The 21,561-nt window shown below is 38.9% G+C and overlaps 1 protein-coding gene across 13 annotated transcripts in view; it reads left to right on the top strand.

Moving 5' to 3' along the window:
• The window catches only part of CEP85L (centrosomal protein 85L), a 234,927-nt gene that overhangs the window by 20,475 nt on the left and 192,891 nt on the right, over positions 1 to 21,561 (top strand). For 6 of the 13 annotated variants that reach the window (XM_045391629.3, XM_065543254.2, XM_045391622.3 and 3 more), the window contains one exon: positions 10,421 to 10,475. The gene's annotated coding sequence lies outside the window, so the exon portion shown is untranslated. Of the gene's footprint in view, positions 1 to 245; positions 377 to 10,417; positions 10,476 to 21,561 lie in introns of those variants that run through there. The other 7 variants (XM_045391628.3, XM_074036939.1, XM_045391624.3 and 4 more) reach the window with 4 other exon arrangements.

The following is a 21,561-nucleotide window of genomic DNA, read 5'->3' as shown; positions in this document are numbered from 1 at the left end:
AGATAAAGTTAGACACGCCAGCTGAGGTCAGATGAGGTAGAGTCCTGTGGCTATGGAAAGGCATGTAGGCTTCATTCTCAGTGTGATGGGAAAACACTGGGAAATTTTAAGCAGATGAGATGTGATCTGATTTTCTGTTTTTAAAAGTCCATTCTGGTTGCCATGTGGAGAGTGTGTATGTGAAGTTTTGGATCCTAGAATTGTAGAACACAACAGGCCTAAATATTTGTGTTTTTCATGAACAGGTGGATCTCTTCGTTATGTTTTGCTTGAAATGCATGTAGGCATCCACACAAAGACCTCAACACACAAGTGTTCTTGGCAGAATTACTTATAATAGCCAAAAGGTGGAAATAACTCAAATGACCATCAGCTGGTGAGTAGAAAAATAAAATGTGTTTATCTTCAAGCATAATAGAAAGCCATTTAATAATAAAAATAAATATTGACAATGCTACAACATGGATAGCATCAAAAACATGCTAAGAGAAAGAATACAGACACAGAAGACCACACATTGCATGATTCTATTTATATAAAATAGCTAGAAAAAGAAAATCTATATATGGAGAAAGCAGATTAGTGATTGCCTGGGACTGGGAGTGAGAACAAAGAGTAAGTGTAATGAAGCAGGAGAGATTTTACTAGAGTGAGAGAAATGTTCTGAAACTAGTTTGTGGTGGCGGTTGCACAACAGTACATCTAAAAATTATTGAACTGTACACTTAAAACAGGTGATTTTAAAGGTATTTAAATGATACATAAATAAAGTTGTCTCAAAAAAAAATACGTATTGCCACATTTAGAACATATATCTTCCGAGCACATGGACCCTCCATCTCCACAGACCTTGGTTTTACCTGAAGTTACTCCTCCAACCCACATTTCCCTTGGTTAAGAGAGCACCAGGCTGCACAGGCGTTTCATGGTCACCGAGTGGCCCACTTTGGGAATGAATCGAGTTCCTGTCTTTCTCAACCTTGTTTCCTCTGGGGAATCATACACATTCCAAGCATTCCCCATTTCCCCTATTTTCAGAACTCTCAGGTTGCTTGGTTCTTCCTTAAGCAATGTTTTTATCATCTTTAACCCATGCACTTTTTTGTCTCACTTTTCCAACTATTGCCAGCTGTTTCAAGAACATTTTTTACTACCTTTTCCTCCTTTTTCTCCTTTCTTCCTCTCTTTTCTACCTCTATTTTTTCCACTGTCATCCCTCATTCTTTCGTTATGTTGTTCCATTTGTGACCCCTAAAAATAACTCTAATGATGGGAGAACAGGATTGGGGACATATTAGTATCAAGTGAAAGGAAAGTCTAAGGTGTGCTTCACCCTATCAACTTCTAAAGTGTCAAAAAGTTCTTCTCAAGAACATCCTCAAAATTTCCTTCTACTCACTATTGTTTATTTCATGAAAAATAAAAATCTTGTTGTAGTTTTAAAGTTTGTTTACTTGTGCTAAATAATCACACTTTAAAATTATTTTTCATTGTGAACTAGAATATTTGATTACAAAAAGTATTTTGTTTTTATCAACGTAAATACTTTTGTTGGCTGACCCAGTAAAAGGAACACTATATATCACATTATTTCTGTAAAGAAAAAAATGTCTGAAATCCAAGAAATGATTAGAGTTTATTTTTGGTTTGTTAACTGGAGGCTGTCATTACTTAACTTTAAAACAAGGTACTTAAAATAGTATCTTTACATCTTATTAAGTGCTATACTATACTTGTTCCATTGGTCAACCTCGTATGTTGTTTTATTGCAATTCTTTATATTCTTTATATTCTTATATTCTTAAAAACAAAAGGACAATTACAAATACAACTAAGCAAAACTAAATTTCCCTTTTAGTAGAACAGAAGACAGGTTCTTCATTTTCTTCATCTGCCTTTCACATGAAGTATACAATGCTGGGAATAATTAGTATATTAATAGTCTCTACTGTCAGAGTTCATTTCTTGGTTACAAAAATGTAAGAGAATGAGATTCTAACTTCCTTTAAAATTCAGCTTAAAGGGGCCAGGCGCGGTGCTTCACACCTGTAATCCCAGCACTTTGGGAAGCCAAGGTGGGAGGATCACTTGAGCCCAGCAGTTCAGGACCAGTCTGGGCAACAGAGTGAGATCTTGTCTCTAAACCAATAATAATAATAAAAGAAATAAAATTTAGCTTAAAGAAAACAACCAGGACTGCAGATCAAAATGCCTTGTTATGTGAGATTACAAGATTATGGGTGACTACTATGTCTTGTCTTGAGAGAGAAGGATGTACACCCACATGCCACGACACACTGCATTCACGGGTGTAAAGAAAGTGTTTGGCCCCATCAGGAGTGGTGTAAAAAGAAACAACACTGGGCTTTCATTTCCTGCAGGTCACTCACAATTTATGAGATATTTATGAGATTTCTTTGCGGTGTCAAAATATCTGTAAACTTTTTTCTTTCTTTCTTTTTTTTTTTTTTTTTTTTTGAGACGGAGTCTCGCTCTGTCGCCCGGGCTGGAGTGCAGTGGCCGGATCTCAGCTCACTGCAAGCTCCGCCTCCCGGGTTTACGCCATTCTCCTGCCTCAGCCTCCCGAATAGCTGGGACTACAGGCGCCTGCCACCTCGCCAGGCTAGTTTTTTGTATTTTTTTAGTAGAGACGGGGTTTCACCGTGTCAGCCAGGATGGTCTCGATCTCCTGACCTCGTGATCCGCCCGCCTCGGCCTCCCAGAGTGCTGGGATTACAGGCTTGAGCCAGCGCGCCCGGCCAAACTTTTTTCTTTCTTTTTTTGTTTTTGGAGACAGGGTCTGGCTCTGTTGCCTAGGCCTGAGTGAAGTGATGCGATCATAGCTCATTGTAACCTTGAATTCCTAGTTACAGGAGGATTGTTCAAGCCATCCTCCCAGCTCAGCCTCCCTAGTAATTAACAGGCATGTGTCACCATGCCCAGCCAGTGTTTTAAATTTTTTGTAGAGCTCGGGTCTTGCTATGTTGCTCAGGCTGGTCTTTAAGCTTTATCCATTTTTGTTAGGCCACAATAATGAAAACTAAGATCATCAACAGCAAAGATGCCATGTAAATGTAGGGGAGAATTTTCCAATGTAACCTAGGGGAGAGTTATCTTGCCAGAAAGGGTTATGTTTAATGTTTTGATTTTTAATCGCTATTTTTTTAATAGGCTGCCAGAGAAATGGGTGTGAGTTTGTTTTAGCTTTGGTCTCCACTTCCTGTGTAAGTTATTTGGGATGGATGTTTAGTATAGATATGAAATCATCGGGGAAAACCAAACAAAGAGAAAATATTATCATTGAAAATTTACACATTAATTTTCCACATAGTTTTTTGAAAGGAAAGTCAGTTTGGGAAGGCAAAAAGGGACTTTGGCAAAATGAGTGACTCTGTGTCCTGCATCTAGGCTACCTGAAAAAAAGGCCCAGTCTTTGAAACGATCTTCTCCGGAGGCAAGCATGCCATGACCCAACAAATGTCTCTGTACCCCACAGGTTGAAGTTTGCAAGAAACAGCCGAGTAAGCTCAGGGCTTTTATAGAGTTGATCATGTTTTTGAATCCTGCCCTTTAATTAACTATATACTTTACAAAACTAGGTAGCTGTAGTAGACATATTAATCACTTCTTAGTAAGAAAAAGCACTGGAATCTACAGATGAACATTGATCTGTTACCTATGTTGACAAGAACATTATGATCTTTGTCAAACCACACTGCAAATGCACCGGGATGCTGCACTGATTTTCCGTGGTTACTGCTGGAGTTGGGAAAGGAGAAGGAAGTTTGGTTGTAGTTTGACATGGGGAATGTTACCCTCCTTTCCCTCTAGGCCAAATGACTCCTTACAATGCAGCCAATAAAAAGCAAAAAGAATAAGTGTTTATATAAAGATGCTTATGGTTCATATCTTTCCATATAAACATTCAATGTGGGGAAAGAAAACCCCACCAGCTCGGCAAAAAAGAGATTAATTTCTCCCCCAAAGATTGGTTTGGAAGTCTTCCCAAAAGAAAGCTGTCTGATGAAATCACTGCCATCTTAAGTGGTAAAAACACAATGCACTACATTAAAACGTAGTTATTGGGTTTTCATAATCATAGTATAAGAACCCTCAAAATCATCTTGTCTGGAATCTCTAGAAAAGTACACACCTTTGTGATTTAGGATCAACTGCTACTTAGAGGCTACTAGGAATAACTACTTCACAACTTCTCTTAATAATAACTCCATGATTTCAACCTCTTTCATTGTTGTTCCTGATAAAAACTTGTCTTCCTTCAAATTCAGGCCATATCTCCTGGTTTGGCATTGTTCTGGTGACTTTGTCCTCACTGTGGTTATTATGACCCGGGAACTTCAAGAAAGACATAAACTTCTAGATCCAGGCTCTAAACACCTTTCCATATTGGAGCTGTGAAGTCTAAAAATAACACTTTATTACTAAGTACATGAGCAAAAATTTAGAGCAAGGTAAAAGTATGTGTGTGTGTGCATGCTCAGGCATGCATGCATATTTCAGGGGTGTCAGGGCTGTTTTTCTCCAGTTTGAAGCTATAGGGCATAATATTATTTGAAGCTTCACTTACCTCTACCTGAAGCATAAACCAAGAAAACGTGAACAACTCAGCAGTGGAGGGGTTCCTTGTGCTCTTTGGGTAACAAGTCACTTGTTTCCTTATTCCACAGTGAAGCGTTCCTTCTTTAAAACATTTTGTTGCACTTTGGGAGGCTGAGACGGGTGGATCACGAGGTCAGGAGATCGAGACCATCCTGGCTAACACAGTGAAACCCCGTCTCTACTAAAAAAATACAAAAAGTCTAGCCGGGCGATGTGGCGGGCCCCTGTAGTCCCAGCTACTCGGGAGGCGGAGGCAGGAGAATGGCGTAAACCCGGGAGGCGGAGCTTGCAGTGAGCCGAGATCCGGCCACTGCGCTCCAGCCTGGGCGACAGAGCGAGACTCCGTCTCAAAACAAAACAAAACAAAACAAAAGCAAAAACAAAACATTTTGTTGCAATTAAACTGTGTACCCCTGGAGGTGAAACTTGTGTCTCACCTGCAGACAGCCTGTGTTTCTGAATTGCAGTACCTAGTATAATCCACTCGGGTACTTAAATAAAGTACCAAAACATAACTAATGAATAAAAGAAAGCAATGAATTAGTAAGCCTGTATTTATAAACTGCTGCCACTATGAAATGTAAGACCTTATTTAATAAAATCAGTTTATGATATTTAGCTTGAAAGAACAGCTGCTTCCTTTTAGAATATCCAAAACCTTAGAGACACCATACTTTTTCTTTGATTGTTTTTCTAAGAGTAATAATTTTAAAGTGAATTTTAATGTAGATGAAAATCTGTTAAAACAGTATGATGATATTTAAGTGCAATACAGGCTTTATACTTCTAATTACATGTGGAAAAAATGGTCTGAACATGCGGTGGCCTGTAAGAAAGAAATATTATGATTAGAAGTAATTATAACAGGCTGGGTGTGGTGGCTCATGCCTGTAATCCCAGCACTTTGGGAGGCCGAGGTGGGTGGATCACCTGAGGTCAGGAGTTTGAGACCAGCCTGGCCAACATGGCGAAACCCTTTCTCTAATAAAAATACAAAAAAATTAGCCAAGCATGGTGGCACACCTGTAATTCCAGCTACTCAGGAGGCTGAGGCAGGAGAATCACTTGAACTCAGGAGGTGGAGGTTGCAGATCGCTCCACTGCCCTCCAGCCTGGGCAACAGAGAAAGACTCTATCTCAAAAAAATAAATAAACAAATAAATACACAATTATAATAGAATAATAATTAAAGTAAAATAGATCTATTTATAATGAATTAAATTTTTCTAAGCCCTCACTGGGGATATTCTTAAAACTCTATCACCAAATATACCAGTGACATTGCAGGAAAATTTCAAGGGAATTCCAAAATACTATTTTTAAAAATTACAAAAATTTTATAGGAAAAAAATAGAAGAACTTCAGATATTTTGAAATCTGTTAAGTCTTCTTTGAAATTAACATGAGGTCCGCTTATTATTAATAATGAACATGTTGAAAAAATCGTCTGAATATGAGGTTATTGAGGTTTCTTTCATTCCAGATCTCTGCTAATTAGTATCAGGGATAATTACATCTGTCTCTCTAGTTCTTCTAGAGAACTACTTCTCAACTCCTCTCTCCCTTAGGAGTCTACACATGAGCCAGAGAATACCTTAGCACAGAATGCTCTAAATGTAAACACAACGCAATTTCCTCTAAAAAACAAACAAACAAAACCTGTGGTTCCGTTTATTGTCATGTGGTCTCATTTGACTTTTAAAATCCACATCTTTTAATTTTAGGAATTGTATTAAATGTTTTAAGGTCAAAAACTGTACTTTTCTATGTTGAATTACTGGTAAGAAGCTGGCAATCAAGTGAAAGTTCTTTATGGACTAGACTGAAAAGCTCTTGTGTACTGTCAACCCAGTATTCATTTCTCAAAGCAAATGTCACCAGCACAATGGTTCTGTTGTGGATTCAAAACCAAGTTCCGTTTCAGCAATAATAGCGCAGCAGTAAACTCCTCCTCGTTGTCAGGCCCTGTGGCCATCTGGTTTTAGTCAGGCACTTCAGAGTCACCTCAGAGTGTCTTTTCTTTTTGTTTTGTTTTGTTTTGTTTTTTGACACAGGGTCTCACTGTGTTGCCCAGGCTGGAGTGCAGAGGCATGATATTGGCTTGCTGCAGCCTCGACCTCCTGGGCTCAAGTGATCCCACAGGTGTGTGCCACCAACCCCAGTTAATTTTTGTATTGTTTTTTTGTAGAGGCAGGGTTTTGCCATGTTGCCGAGGCTGGTCTCCAACTCCTGGGCTCATGCGATCATCCTGCCTTGGCCTTCCAAAGTGCTGGGATTATAGGTGTGAGCCACTGTACCTGGCCCAGAATGTCTTTATTAGTTGTGTTAGATCATTAGTTACAGAAACCCAGCTAGTTAGAAATAAATTGCTTTCCTGCTTACCTGCCACCTAGTTCTGAGTACACATGTCAGTCCTACAATCCCACCTAATATCTGATGCATAAACTAAAATGATAGTCAAGGTTGTTCACTGGTGGTGAAATTTTGAGGGATTATTTTTAAACTTTTCTATATTTTTGAAATATTTTAACAGATTGTTGTTTTTTTAATAAGAAGAAAATAAACTTTCTCAAAAAAAAAAAAAAAGCAATGCCAAGGAAAGACTTTTTTTTTTTTTTTTTTTTGAGAAGGGTCTCACTCTGTTGCCCAGGCTGGAGTGTAGGGGTGTGACCTGGGCTCACTGCAACCTCGTCCTCCTGGGCTCAAGTGATCCTCTCACCTCAGCCTCCCAAGTAGCTGGGACTCCAGGCTCATGCCACCATGCCCAGAATACTTTTAAATTTTTCTGGAGCTGGGGTGGGGGTCTTACTGTGTTGCCCAGGCTGGTCTGAAATTCCTGGCCTCAAGTGATTCTCCTGTGTTAGCCTCCAAAAATGTTGGGATTACAGGCATGAGACACTGTACCCAGCCACTTTTTTTTTTTTTTTTTATGCCAATGAAATTTCTAATCTCATTTCCTGGCTTCCTGGCAGAGAAGGAAGCCACTTCAAAAATAATTCTACTTTTTTATTAGAAATACAGAAACAACCCTCTTTTTCTACAAGGATGAAAGTGTCATTCATATCTCCTCCCACTCAGCTCCATTGTAGTTAAAAAAAAAAAATGTGATTTCAAAATCTGTAAAAGAGGAAGCGGCAAACTGGGAGTTTGTAGGCCACGTCAGGCCCTAACACTTGTTCTGTTTGGTGACCACATTATTTAAAAACTGAAATTGAATGCCCCTCAAGTGGGCCCTTTGTTTCCCATAGGCCCACTGAACATTTAGACACTTAGGTAATCTTCCTGGACCCTGAAGGCATTTGATTTTGACACCCTTACACTAGCATCGCATAAGAAGTAGACTGGGACACTACATGACTAAGACATGTTAGGCAAAGTTACAACTGTGCTAATATCATCATTCTGCTCTTCAATTTGCATGTGGAAAACACTGATTTCAGGAAAGGAATTTTAGCAAATTCAGTGTCCACAGTCACATGCCTCTAGGTTATCCTAACAATGTTCTCCCATATAACTCCCTTCCCTTTTAGTTCATTCTTTACATTACTTCCTGGTTAGTAATCCTAGAGCCTGACTTTAATCACATATTTGTTGTTCATTCTTTTTTTCTTCACTGTGTGCCAGGTCTCTATAGGTGCTAAGAACACAAAATAGATGAGGCTCAAGGTCTCATACCCCCTGAAAATAATCAGACATGTAAATTTAAAATAATAGGAGTGTAGTTGGTACAAAATGGGTTCTGAGGAAACACAGAGAATGAAGATTGTGACTGTGCCTGGGAAAAAGTTTTCCAAAGGTAACAATTGAACTGACTTTTGAAAGAGAAGTAGATATTCAGCTGATGACTAAGTCAAAGGCATTCTAGCACACCCAAAGCATGGACTCAAAGAAAGGCTTGGAAAATTCAGGAAACCTCAAGTAGTTTGGTTTTACTAGAGCAACAAGGAGTAAAGAATGGGGAGAAAGGAAATATGCGTTCATTCATTTAATGTTTTCTTTTTCTTTCTCTCATTTTTATTTATTTATTTATTTTTTACAGTCTCATTCTGTTGCCAGGCTGGAGTGCAGTGGCACGATCTGGGCTCACTGCAAACTCTGCCTCCCGGGTTCAAGAGATTTTCCTGCCTCAGCCTCCTGAGTAGCTGGGACTAAGGCACCTGTCACCTTGCCCAGTGAATTTTTGTATTTTTAGTAGAGATGGGGTTTCGCCATGTTGGCCAGGATGGTCTCGATCTTTTGACCTCATGATCCACCTGCCTCGGCCTCCCAAAGTGCTTAATGTTTTATTTTATAAATTGTTTAATGCTGCAAGCATTGAGGATAAAGCAATGATTTATATAGTAGCAGCATTTGTTGCACAGAGTTCACAGTCTAGTGAAGAATACAGAAAAGTAAAGAGGGAATAAAATAGAGTTCAGTAAACGGTATGATAAAGTAAATGCAGAGTCAAGGAAGCACAGAGGAGGACGTGTAGAGGTAGACAAGTATACAAGTATACGGTGGCTCGTGGATTTTCTGATGTGCTGCTGAGATCCACCTTTGGGAATGAAGGACTTATTCTCCCAGTTTCTGACAATGATGCCAGAAGACAACCCTCAAATTGTAGCATTACCCAAGGTCTTTCTTCCTTCCAAAGACATCTTGCATCCAATGCTTGACCAGTGTGTTTTATAAAGCTTTGGCTCCCACTTGATCCAACTTGGAACAATTCTGAGCAGCCAGTCCAGCTCCAGAGCTACCCAAGGGGTGCGCTGAGCAACCTTTACTGGGGCTGGATCACAGCTCAACTTCTCCTTCTACCTAATCCTGTTTCCTTCTCCATTCTTCTACAGATGTTGATCCATTGGGAACTCCCTAATAAATATCCTGTTTCAGAATCTTTTTCCTTGTACAAATTATGAAGTGTCCTTGAATGCCATTCTGAGTAACCTGGATTTTGTGCTATATACAACTAAAGTCAGAGAAGGCTTTTAGCAGGGAAATAGCTTGGCCATAAATGTAAATTAGAAAGGTGCAAAATTCAAGACAATATTATTGAAGAGCATGTTATGGTAGTCCAACTAAAAAACATTTATAACCTAAATAAATCCATCCACAGTGGGGTAGAGAGAAAGAGATGAATATAAGATGTATTCATGGGCAATACTGGCAGGACACACTTGGTGATTGACTATAGATGGTGGGCATGGTAAAATCATGTAAGTCTCCCCTAGTTATTTGGCTTGGGGAAAGGGATACATCTTGGTATCACTAATCAAGATAGAAGATGCAGGAGAAGAAGCAGGATCATTAATGAATATGATAAGTTCACTTTTGTACCTGTTGAGTTTGAAGTAAATTCAATACAGTAAAAATGCAGATAATACTTGGTAGATGGTGGAAAACGTATTGGGAGATCAGGATGAAGGTTAATACTAGAGATATAGGATTGGGAATAATCAGAATCTGTAGTAGTTAAATACACAGATGGGAATGAGCTCAGAGTTTCACTGTTCTGCTCTAAAATTGTCAGATCTCCATACTGCTTACCAAAGCAATTCCTAACTCCTCCAACTGGCACCCAGACAAAATAATGACACTTCAGCACTACGGACAGTGTCAGGATTGCTTGTACACCCCGCCCGCTTCTCACCTCATCCTCAAAATTTTAGTTCTGGTAGATAAGGACTTCCTTATTATCTTCTACTGTCTAGCTTTCTTGCCTTACTTTCTATCTGTCTCCTGGCTCATATCTTTTGCTTAAGGAATTGTGTTAAAGTCATCTAGTTCAAGCTTTTCCTTTCTTTTTTTTTTAAAGCAGATGAGGAACTTGAGGCCCAAAGAGGTGAAATGATTTGCCCAAAGCTACATTACTGGTAAGTAACAGAGCTGGGACCCAGATTTCCAGGATCATGCCTTAATGTTCTACTGCAATACAACATGAAGTAGACTCCATAATTTTCCAGGCAACAAGTTCAAGCTAACAGGCATTTGTCAAAAGAAGACATACATGTCGTCAACAGAGAAATGAAAAAAATGCTCAATATTTCTAATCATTAGGGAAATGCAAATTTAAACCACAATGAGATATCATCTTACACCTGTTAGAATGGCTAAGGTTAAAAAAAAAAGACAAAAGATAACAAGGGTTGACAAGGGCGTAGAGAAAAGGAAACCTTGGTACACTGTTGATGAGAATGTAAATTAGCATTACCATTATGGAAAATAATATGGAGGCTCATCAAAAATCTAAAAACAGAATCACCATATAATCTAGCCATCCCACTTTTGGGTATATATGCAAAGGACTTGAAATCTGTATGTCAAAGAGATATCTGCACTTCAGTGTTCATTGTAGCACTATTCACAATAGTAAAGATACGGAAGCAACTGAAGTGTCAGTGGATGAATGAATAATGAAAATGTGGTATATATGCATGATGGAATACCATACAGCCTTAAGAAAGAAGGAAATTCTGTCATTGCAACAATATGCATAAACCTGGAGGGCATTATGCTAAGTAAAATAAGCCAGGCACAGAAAGACAAATACTGCATGAACTCAATGATAATGTGGAATCTAAAAAAAGTTAAACTAATGGAAGCAGAGAGTGGAATGGTGCTTACCAATGGCTAGGGAAGGGGGGAGGGTAGGGGTGGGAAAAGGAGAGATGTTGGTCAAAGGGTACATAGTTTCAGTTAGATAGGAGGAGTAAATTTCAGTAATCTAAGTAGATTTTAAATGTTCTCACCATAAACTAATGTTAAGTAGGTGAGCTGATGGCTGTACTAATTACTTTGATTTAATCATTCCACAATGTATACATAGATCAAAACATCATAACGTACCCATAAATATATACAATTATTATTTGTCAGTTAAAAACAGACATTTTAAGCTGGCTAATAATAGTAAAAATACAGCAATAACAACAGTAACAATAGTAATACAACACAATCAAAAAACAACTCTTCACCTGATTGGATCTTAATTTGGCTTGGCATTCTTTCGGAAATTTTTAAAAATTATCTCTTTGATTTTTGTTCATTCTCTTTGAAATCTTTTATCAGATATTCTAGATCCATCATCGTCTTCCATTAATACATCATCTTTTTTCTCATTTTATTCATTCCTTTATCACTTTTCTCTGAATGCTTCAAATTCACTGATTTGATTTTTGTCGCTTTCCAATTTTGCTCTTTACTGCTTCCATTTTATTTTTTTCTTCTAGAGACAGGGTCTTACTGGGTCACCTGGCGGTCTCGTTATGTTGTCCAGGCCAATTTTGAATTCCTGGTGTCAAGCAGTCCTCCCACGTCAGCCTCCCAAAGCACTGGGCTTACAAGGGTTAGCCACTGTGCCCAGCTTCCATGTCATTTTTTAAAAAATTCTAGCAATCTTATATTTATTTCAAAACGAATCTTTTCTAACCTTAAATTGTTCCTATTTTAAAATGTAATTTTTAAATGATTGACAGTTTTTAAAGATACCATAAAATTTACACTTTTAAAGTGCACAGTCTAGCGGTTTCTAGTGGTTGTACATTTTCAGAATTGTGCAACCATCAACATTATCTAATTTCAGAACATTTTTATCATGCACAAAGGAAACCCCATACTCGTTAGCAATCACTCCCTATTTCCCCCTCCCTCAGCCCCTGGCAATCACTAATCTACTGTTTCTATGAATTTGCCTATATATATAGACAATTCATATATATGTGGAATAATAAAATATGTGGTTTTTGTGTCAGGAGTCTTTCATGTAGTATAATGTTTTCAAAGTTCATCCATGTTGTAGCATGTATCAGCACTCCATTTTTATTGCTGAATAACATACCCTTGTATGTGAGTGCATTTGTGGGTGTGTATGTAACACTTTGTTTATCCATTTATGAGTGGACAGACATTTGAGTTATTTCTATTTTTGGGCTATTATGAATAACGTTGGTATGAATGTTTGTATATAGGCTATTGTGTAAAAATGTTTTTATTTCTTTTGGGTAAACACCTGGGAGTAGAATTGCTAAGTCACATGGTAACTCTGTGTTTAACTTTCTGAGGAACTGCCAAATTGTTTTTCCAAAGTAGCTACAACATTTTACATTTCCACTAGCAATGTATGAGGATTCCAATATCTCCACATCCTCGTCAACACTTTTTATGTCTTTTTAAAAAATGATAGCCTTTCTACGGACTGTGACATGGTATCTCATTATGGTTTTGATTTGCATTTCTCCAATGACTAATAATATTGAGCATCATTTCACATGCTTTATGGTCATGCGTATATCTTCTTCGGAGCAATGTTTATTCAGATCACTTTAAAATCAGATTGTCTTTTTATTGTTGAGTTGTAAAAGTCCTGGATACAAATCCCTTATCAGTTATTTGATTTGTAAATATTTTCTCTCATTCTGTTGGTTTTCTCTCTCTCTCTTTTTTTTTTTTTTTTTGAGACGGAGTCTTACTCTGTTGCCCAGGCTGGAGTGCAGTGGTGCTATCTTGGCTCACTACAATGTCCACCTCCTGGGTTCAAGCGATTCTCCTGCTTCAGCCTCCCGAGTAGCTGGGATTAAGGCACCCGCCACCATGCCCAGCTAATTTTTTGTATTTTTAATAGAGATGGGGGTTTCACTATCTTGGCCAGGCTGGTCTCGAACTCCTGATCTCATGATCCACCCGCCTTGGCCTCCCAAAGTGCTGGGATTATAGGCATGAGTCACCACGCCCAGCCCACTGGTTTTCTCTTTACTTTCTTGAGGTTTTCTTTGAAGCACAAATATTTTTAATTTTTATGAAGTACAATTTATTTTTTAAGTACAAATCTATTTCTTTCTATTATTATCTGTGTTTTTGGTGTCATATCTAAGAAACCACTGCCTTGTCCAAGGTCAAAAATATTTATGCCCCTGTTCTCTAGTAAGAATTTTATAGTGTTAGCTCTTACAATTAGGCCTGTGATCAATTTTGTGTTAAATTTTGCATATGGCGTGCATATGGTGTAATGTTCTTTTGAATCTTGTTGGTAACTCATCATCTTTCTAGATTTTTTAAGATTTAGAGATTTTTCTAAAGTTTTTTAAAATTTTGTTTTGGTTTTATTATTAACTCTTTCATGAGTGGAGTCTATTTATTCCTCTGGTTAATTCCTCTGGTTAATTTCCTTTTTTACATTACAACTAAGTCTTTTAATCCAGAAGATGGTTCATTGGTCTGTTTATTCTGATGATTGTGTTTATGTCCATGGGTGGAGTTCACAGTTAATTTCAGAATTGTTTGGGGGTCCTGTTGAAATACTAGGTACACTCAATGGGAGAAAGGAAATTTCAAGATTTATCAGAATTACTTTAATAAATTGGCATTCCAATTGTCTGTGGAAGTAGGGCAGAGGTGGTGGGCCCATAGACTTCACCATTGTGCCAAAGAATTTCTCCTTGGTTTCTGAGATACTACTCTGTATGCTGTCTATATGAAGGGCAAGCTGGGATGCCCTCAGATATTGCTTTGTGTAGACTCTGTCTTTAATGAACTTTCTACAGATGCTGGTAGGACTGGTATTTGCCCCTCTCTGGCTTCCCTATATGACACATTTGCCTCTAAACATAGAACACTTTACTGGAAATCTTCTAAATTTCACAGCAAGTGCCAATTCATATTTTCATATCCCTTTGGATATTCAATGGTAGTTTAAAACATGTAAACTCAGATTAATATCTTGAATCAGAACCATTCTTTCAGCTTCTGATTTGGCTCTGTTTCTATTGATTATTCTTCGCTTCTATCTAGTGACCCTGACTAGTTCAAGTTTCTATTTTCTTCAGCTTTAACTCTTACTTTGTGTTTATACTGGTGTTTCCTGTGCTTGTCCTGCCCCCAACTTTGGCGACTAATTTCTTGATGTATTAGAGCACTGCACTAGAACCAGGAGGCCAGATCATGCTTCTTTTGGAGGTTGCTGGTCCTTCCACGTTGCCTCCCTCATCTTTCTTCATCATTCTTGCAGCGAACCTCAATTAAACCCAAGGAAACCAAGTCATCTTTGTAATGTAGACACATGGGAGCTCCTTCTCCTCCTCCCTCCTCCTCCTCTCTCTTCCTCTTCCTCTTCCTTCTTCTTCTTCTTTGTTGTCATCATCTTCTCTTTTCTTCTTCTTCTTCCTCCTCCTCCTCTTCCTCCTCCTCCTCCTTCTTCTTTCTTCTTCTGAGACAGGATCTCACTTTGTTGACCAGGTCACAGTGCAGTGACATGATCTCAGCTCACTGCACCCTCTGCTTCCCAGGCTGAAGTGATTCTCCTGCCTCAGTCTCCCGAGTAGCTGAGATTACAGGTGCGTGCCACCATGCCCAGCTAAGTTTTGTATTTTTTGTAGAAATGAGGTCTCACCATGTTGCCCAGGCTGGTCTCGAACTGCTGGGCTCAGTGATCCACCTGCCTCAGCCTTCCAGAGTGCTGGGATTACAGACATGAGCCACAGTGGCCGGCCATGGGATGTCTTAAAGATTTAAGTATCTTATTTATTAATATCTTTGTATTGTCCATAACAACTAGCACCATCTGAGCACATAGTAGATATTCAACAAATATTAAAGAATGAATTAACTTAAATAATTAAAAGAATAATATAATATATCAGGCCTGGTGCAGTGGCTCACGCCTGCAATCCCAGCACTTTGGGAGGCTGAGGTGGGCAGATCACTTGAGGCCAGGAGTTCGAGACTTGCCTGGCCAACGTGGCAAAACCCCATCTTTACTAAAAAATACAAAAATTAGCTAGGCCTGGTGGCATGCACCTGTAATCACAGCTACTTGGGAGGCTGAGAGAACTGCTTGAGCCCAGGAAGGAGAGGTTGCAGTGAGCTGAGATCGCACCACTGCACTACAGCCTGGGCAACAGAGTGAAACCCTGTCTCAAAACAAAAACGAAACAAAAAAAGAGAATAATACATCAAATTCTTTGTAAAGAAAAACCTTCCTCCCTATTTCAAACAGCTTGAAGAAAGACAGTTTTTGTCCTTTTATTTATTTTGGGGGGATGGAGTCTCGCTCTTTCGCCCAGGCTGGAGTGCAGTGGCACCATCTCAGTTCACTGCAACCTTCACCTCTGGGTTCAAGCAATTCACTTCTGGGTTCAAGCAATTCTCGTGCTTCAGCCTCCCAAGCAGCTGGGACCACAAGCATGGGCCACCATGCCTAACTGATTTTTGTATTTTTAGTAGAGATGGAGTTTCGCCATGTTGGCCAGGCTGGTCTCGAACTCCTGACCTCAAGTGATCCACCCTCCTTGGCCTCCCAAAGTGCGGGATTATAAATGTGAACCACCATGCCTAGCTTGTCTTTACATTTATTTTGATGATGAATTCGAAATCGTACCAATGTATATCAGTGCTTTATTCACAACACTGGCCTGAAGATATTTCAGAATAGAGAAATGCCAGATCCTGAGTAAGTTTTAACAACAAAAGGGTTGAGGGGTCAGTGATAAAATTGTATTTCTCTCTTTATTTTACTAATGGAAATTAATTATTTTTTTAATAACAGTAGTGCTCTATGTATTCTAAATTCTGCTCCCAAAAGGATTTAAGGTGGCTGACATAAACGTATATGATATAATAATACTTAATACTTAACATCATAACAATAATAATTTACAAGAAAAGCAGAAAAAGAGAAAACGAGTGTAGAAAAAATAAAACAAAACATGGAGGGGAAGTTGCTAAACAAAATGTATCCTGCAAAGTCACCTACATCCACTTGCTTATGGAGGGTCACATATTTGGCTCTGACTTTTCCAGGCAATTCAAGAGGGCTCACAACCAGATAGAGACCCAGTGTCCATAAGACTCAAACAAACTAATTGCTTAGCCTAACACAGTTTCTCTAGTTGCTGAAACCAGAGAGCAATTTCTCCAAAATGTTGCCACAAACACTACACTGTAAGTTACAGTGACCACCATCCTACAGCCAACACAGTACAATTTCGTAGGAATATTTCTCAGTATAGCTAAAAACACAGTGTTTTTTTACATAGAAAAGTGCAGGACACTAATTTCTAGTTTTGCAGTATCCTCAGTACCAAAAGTCGTCCTACTGATGGTGCTAATCAGGAGAACATTTCCATGGTCAAGTTAAGATGCCTAGATGATTTCAGTTTAGTTCAACAGCATCAATAAAACTTTAAGGTCAGTAGGCGTATTGTTGGATAGAATACATGAGAAAAGTAAAACAGCAGAGATTTTTGTGTTTCTGCTGCAATAGTGCTACATAACCAATTGCAAATTTTAGAGGCTTAAAACATAACTTTCTATTTTTCTTGTTCAAGATTTTGGTCAGTTTAACATCCCCTTTTCTCATTCTTGAACCAGTGGCTAGCCAGGAGATTACAGAAGCAAAAGAAATAAAGCCACTTTTAAAGCCTCTGCTTAGTGAGACAATGAAGCAAACTAATACAGGAACAGAAAACCAAATACTGCATGTTCTCACTTGTAAGTGGGAGCTAAACATAGAGTACATACGGCCACAAAGAAGGGAACAACAACAACAACAAAAAAGGAAACACAAAGAAGAGAACAACAGACACCAGGGCCTACTTGAGGGTAGAGGGTGGAAGAAGGGTGAGGCTCGAAAAACTATAGGGTACTATGCTTACTATCTGGATGACAAAATAATTCTTACACCAAACCCCCATGACATGCAGTTTATCTATATAACAAACTTGCACTTGTACCCCTGAACCTAAAATAAAAGTTTAAAAAAAAAAGCCTCCACTTGCATCACATCTACTAACTTTAGTTAGCCAAAGCAAGTCACACAGGCAAGCCCGATATGAAGTAGGTAGGGAAATGCTACATATACTCTGCCCATTCTGGTAGAAGGTATTGCCAAGCCACTTGACAAATGCTTTGTAATTCTATCGCAGGGAGAGAGGGAAGAATTGGGAATAATTCAGTTACCACATCCATAATTCTATTTGCGACTTCTCTTTACTCTTTGATTCCCATTCAGTACCTCGAAGATACAAAGTTGGAGGTCATCTAGTATGATCCTTTCCTTTTACACAAGAGTTATCTGGGGCCCAGAGAGCTTATGGGACTTGCCTAAGATCACACAGTCAATTCAGAGCTCTACTACATTGAACCAAATTGTTGTAACTCTAACTTTCCTCTCTATCATCTGCTTCCAGACCCCAACTCCACAGGGAATTATAGGGGTTTAGTTCATGAGATAAATATATGAGTCAGGCCCTGAACTCCAATCTCCAGAGTTAATAGCCTAGATTCACTGTGGATATGAAGGGTTTTAGTAGTGCAATGAGAGGAGACTATAAATTCTAGGTTCTGACTTGGAGAAATTGGTTTTTCACAAAGTGACTGGTGTGTGTGGAGGGAGGGCAAATTTCTAATGAAAATATTTATAGACCCTAGTGGTTATTTAAAAGCAGGTAATATTTCCAGAAGGAAATGTTTAGTTTGTTTCCCAGTTGCTTTCCATTGTCTCCATGCTTCATCTAACAAAGAATCAAATGTAAGGAAGGGCAAGGGGGTGGGTAGGTGGAACAACAACGGAAGACTGCCAGAGATGGAGGAAAGATATAAAATGCGGCCTTTTCAAGTTGACATTTGTTTTTTAAGTTTCCCTAATGCCCTCTCTAAGGTAAATCACCAGAGGCTATGTGTTTGGCTTACTCCTCAAAAGCAGATCTGAGTTGGTAAGCAACTGAAACGAAACGCATCAGAGGATGGTTGTTTTGAGAGAAGGGAACAGCTGTTCCTCCTGGAGTCCCTGGCAGACATGGAGCCCTATCTGTTACCTCCGTGTTCCTAGATGGTATTGCTTACAGCCTTTTTTGTGTTCTGTTTACTGTTCCAGTTCTGTAGGTCAGCTTGACTGGATATTATATATATTTTAGAGACACTTATAGCTAACATAGTATTTGTTATCGATGTCCTAAGTTCGAAAGTTTCTTTAACATTTCTTGGTTTTACTCCCAGTTTGTTTACTTCTGCAAATCAGCTCTTCTGGCAAGAAACTTGACTCCTGCAGATGATATTATCTTGGAGGAATGTAGGGCCAGACTACAGGGTAGTTTTTCTGAGAATAAATGATCTGACCACACTTAATAAACAAAGCCAGATAAGAAGCGGCCATTCAACATGAAAACAAAGAGCAATAATTTAGATATATAGCTTTAAAATAGAAATACAGGAAAACATACAAAATATGTTTTAAAATAATTATTTCCCATCTTCATTTTGTTCTGTTCCCTTTATTTTAGCCTGGAACAGACATTCCCCATATTTTCAACTACAATTTCATTTTTAACAACAGTTTCACAGAGTCGCACATAATAGTGTTCGTAATTTTAGTAGAAGTTGACCAAAAATACATAAGGATAAACACATTGCTATGAATTCAGTAATGCTTTTTGCCCAGGCTGGACTTGAACTCCTGGGCTCAAGTGATCTTCCCACCTCAGTCTCCCGAGTAGCAAGTAGTGGGGACTGTAGGCACACAGTACCGCATCTGGCTTCAGTAATGCTTTTAATTGAAGGCATACTTTATTAAACAAAAGAGCATCTCTATCCATTTGAAGATTGGGTGTATATATCAGTGCAACCCACCTTATTCAATTAAGCATACCTTATAGGACTTCAGGTCCCCTTGTAATAATTTTAAAACTCTGCAGATGCCCATGGCTCATAGGTTGATATCTAAACTTTGCCTTTCATCATTTATGTCTGTCAACTTTGGGAGCTCTCCTATTTAATGACATCATTGCTCTCTTGCCTACCCAGGCGTGGCATATTCTTACCAACAGTTGGCTTGAACAGTATATAATGGTTAGAGCTCTGTCTTTCTAAAAGTCAGAAGATTGGAATTTTGGATTGTTTTGTTGTTGTTATCTACTAATATATTTCTTTGAAGAAGTCAATGGCTTTGAGACTGTTTTGCTTTTTGCAAAACTAAGGATGGGGGATGGGGAGATACTTGCTCAACCCAACTCATGGATTATTATGAGGAACATAGTAGATTATGTAGCACTTAATCATATATACAGTAAATGGTCCTCAGTCAGTATTTTTGTAGAACCATTTAGAACAGAATTCTCAGCTTTTGCCGTGCTACAAAGATACAGTTCACCCAGACTTACATTGGCCTGGGTGCCATGCTCTCCAGACACACAGTGGGTAGTAGATAGGAAGGGGGAGATCTGTGCATTGGGCTGGGCTGGGAGTAATGACCTAGGTTTATGATTTATCTCTGCCATTTCAGTGAGTCATTTCATTTCTCTAGGCCTTAGTCCCTTGTGAATAGAGAAATGAACGAAAATCTCAGAGGTATTCACATTTAGCAATAAGGCTCTTTTTTCCTCTTCCTAAATGAAATTAAATTGCAAAACTCCAATATATAAATCAGATACCCAGAAAATGCAGTTTTCACATGCAGTTTAAAATGTTCATTTGTTGCAAATAAGGCCCTAGGAGCACAGTTTGAAAACCACTGATTTAGTTCATGTCTAAGATCCACCTTTACATTAAGATACATTATTAAAGTGAGGTATGTTTCTGACCAAATATTGCTAGTTGTCATCTACATGGGACTTCTTGCCTTGATGGTCTTGTCCACTCAAGATCATCAATCAGGCCGGGCGCGGTAGTTCAGGCCTGTAATCCCAGCACTTTGGGAGGCCGGGACGGGCGGATCACGAGGTCAGGAGATCGAGACCATCCTGGCTAACACGGTGAAACCCCATCTCTACTAAAAAATACAAAAAACTAGCCGGGCGAGGTGGCGGGTGCCTGTAGTGGCAGCTACTGGGGAGGCTGAGGCAGGAGAATGGCGTAAACACAGGAGGCGGAGCTTGCAGTGAGCCGAGATCCGGCCACTGCACTCCAGCCAGGGTGACAGAGCAAGACTCCATCTCAAAAAAAAAAAAAAAAAAAAATTATCAATCAAACCTTAGAGCAACACTTTGAATGTAAAAAAAAAATCAAAGCAAGTTCTATATTCTTAAGGAATAGTTCCCTCAAGCAATGGTGACCCAATTTAATGCCCTTCTTCATGTTAGTAATTTTTTTTCTCTAAAGAACTGGGCCAGGAAATCTAGAATCTCAGCACCATCCCCCATAGACCAGTAGAGGAAGAAACGCTAATCAAATTCTAGAATTTGGAGCCACTCCAGGACTGAGTCTGGACCTGAAGGATCCCTCTTTGTTCACTTGGTACCTAACAGTACCCGACATATAGAGGACACTCAATAAGTCTTGAATGACTGACTGACTAAATGGATTGAGTGAATTTGTGGCAACTAATTAAGCAAGAAAAGACTGAATTACATGATTGGTTTTGAAAGCAGCCATTATAAAGTTAATAATTAAGTTTGTCACTGAGCAAATCTAGTCTATACCTTCAGACCCCAACAATTTTAGAAATTTTGAGTTTCCAAACCATGCTGGGGTCATTTCCAGGGAGCAGACTGAAATGTCACACCATAGCTGCCCCTGTTTCCTTATTTTTTTTTTTTTTAACTTAATCCCAAATGTGATAATAAGCTGCTCTTATTTTCAGCCACTAAAAGAATGTCAGGGAGCTAGATCTTGAGGCTGGTAGAGAATAGCAGTTAATGATGAGAAGCACAGACACTGACTACCTGGGCTCTAGTCCTGACCCTTCCATGTGTTAGCTACCACTATGGGTAGCTATCTCTGTTTCTATAAAGTGGGGTATTACCTAATGTGAGGATTGAATGAGCTAATGCCCCTGAAGCTCTTAGAACAGAGCCAGACATGTCGTAAACATTCAATAGGTATTGACTCTCATGTATTCATCCTGGTATAGTGGAGAGAGCATAAGTATTGAGTTAGGCAAGCCAGGCTTTTAATTGAGGCTCTGACCCTTTTTTGGGGGCAGTCATTTAATTTCACTAACCTTGTTTTTTCATCTTGTGTAAATGCTATTTA

Source organism: Macaca fascicularis, chromosome 4, assembly GCF_037993035.2.
Source record: "Macaca fascicularis isolate 582-1 chromosome 4, T2T-MFA8v1.1".
Taxonomy (NCBI): domain Eukaryota; kingdom Metazoa; phylum Chordata; class Mammalia; order Primates; family Cercopithecidae; genus Macaca; species Macaca fascicularis.
The sequence above is the reverse complement of the archived record's forward strand: the minus strand, read 5'-3'. Positions and strand labels throughout refer to the sequence as shown.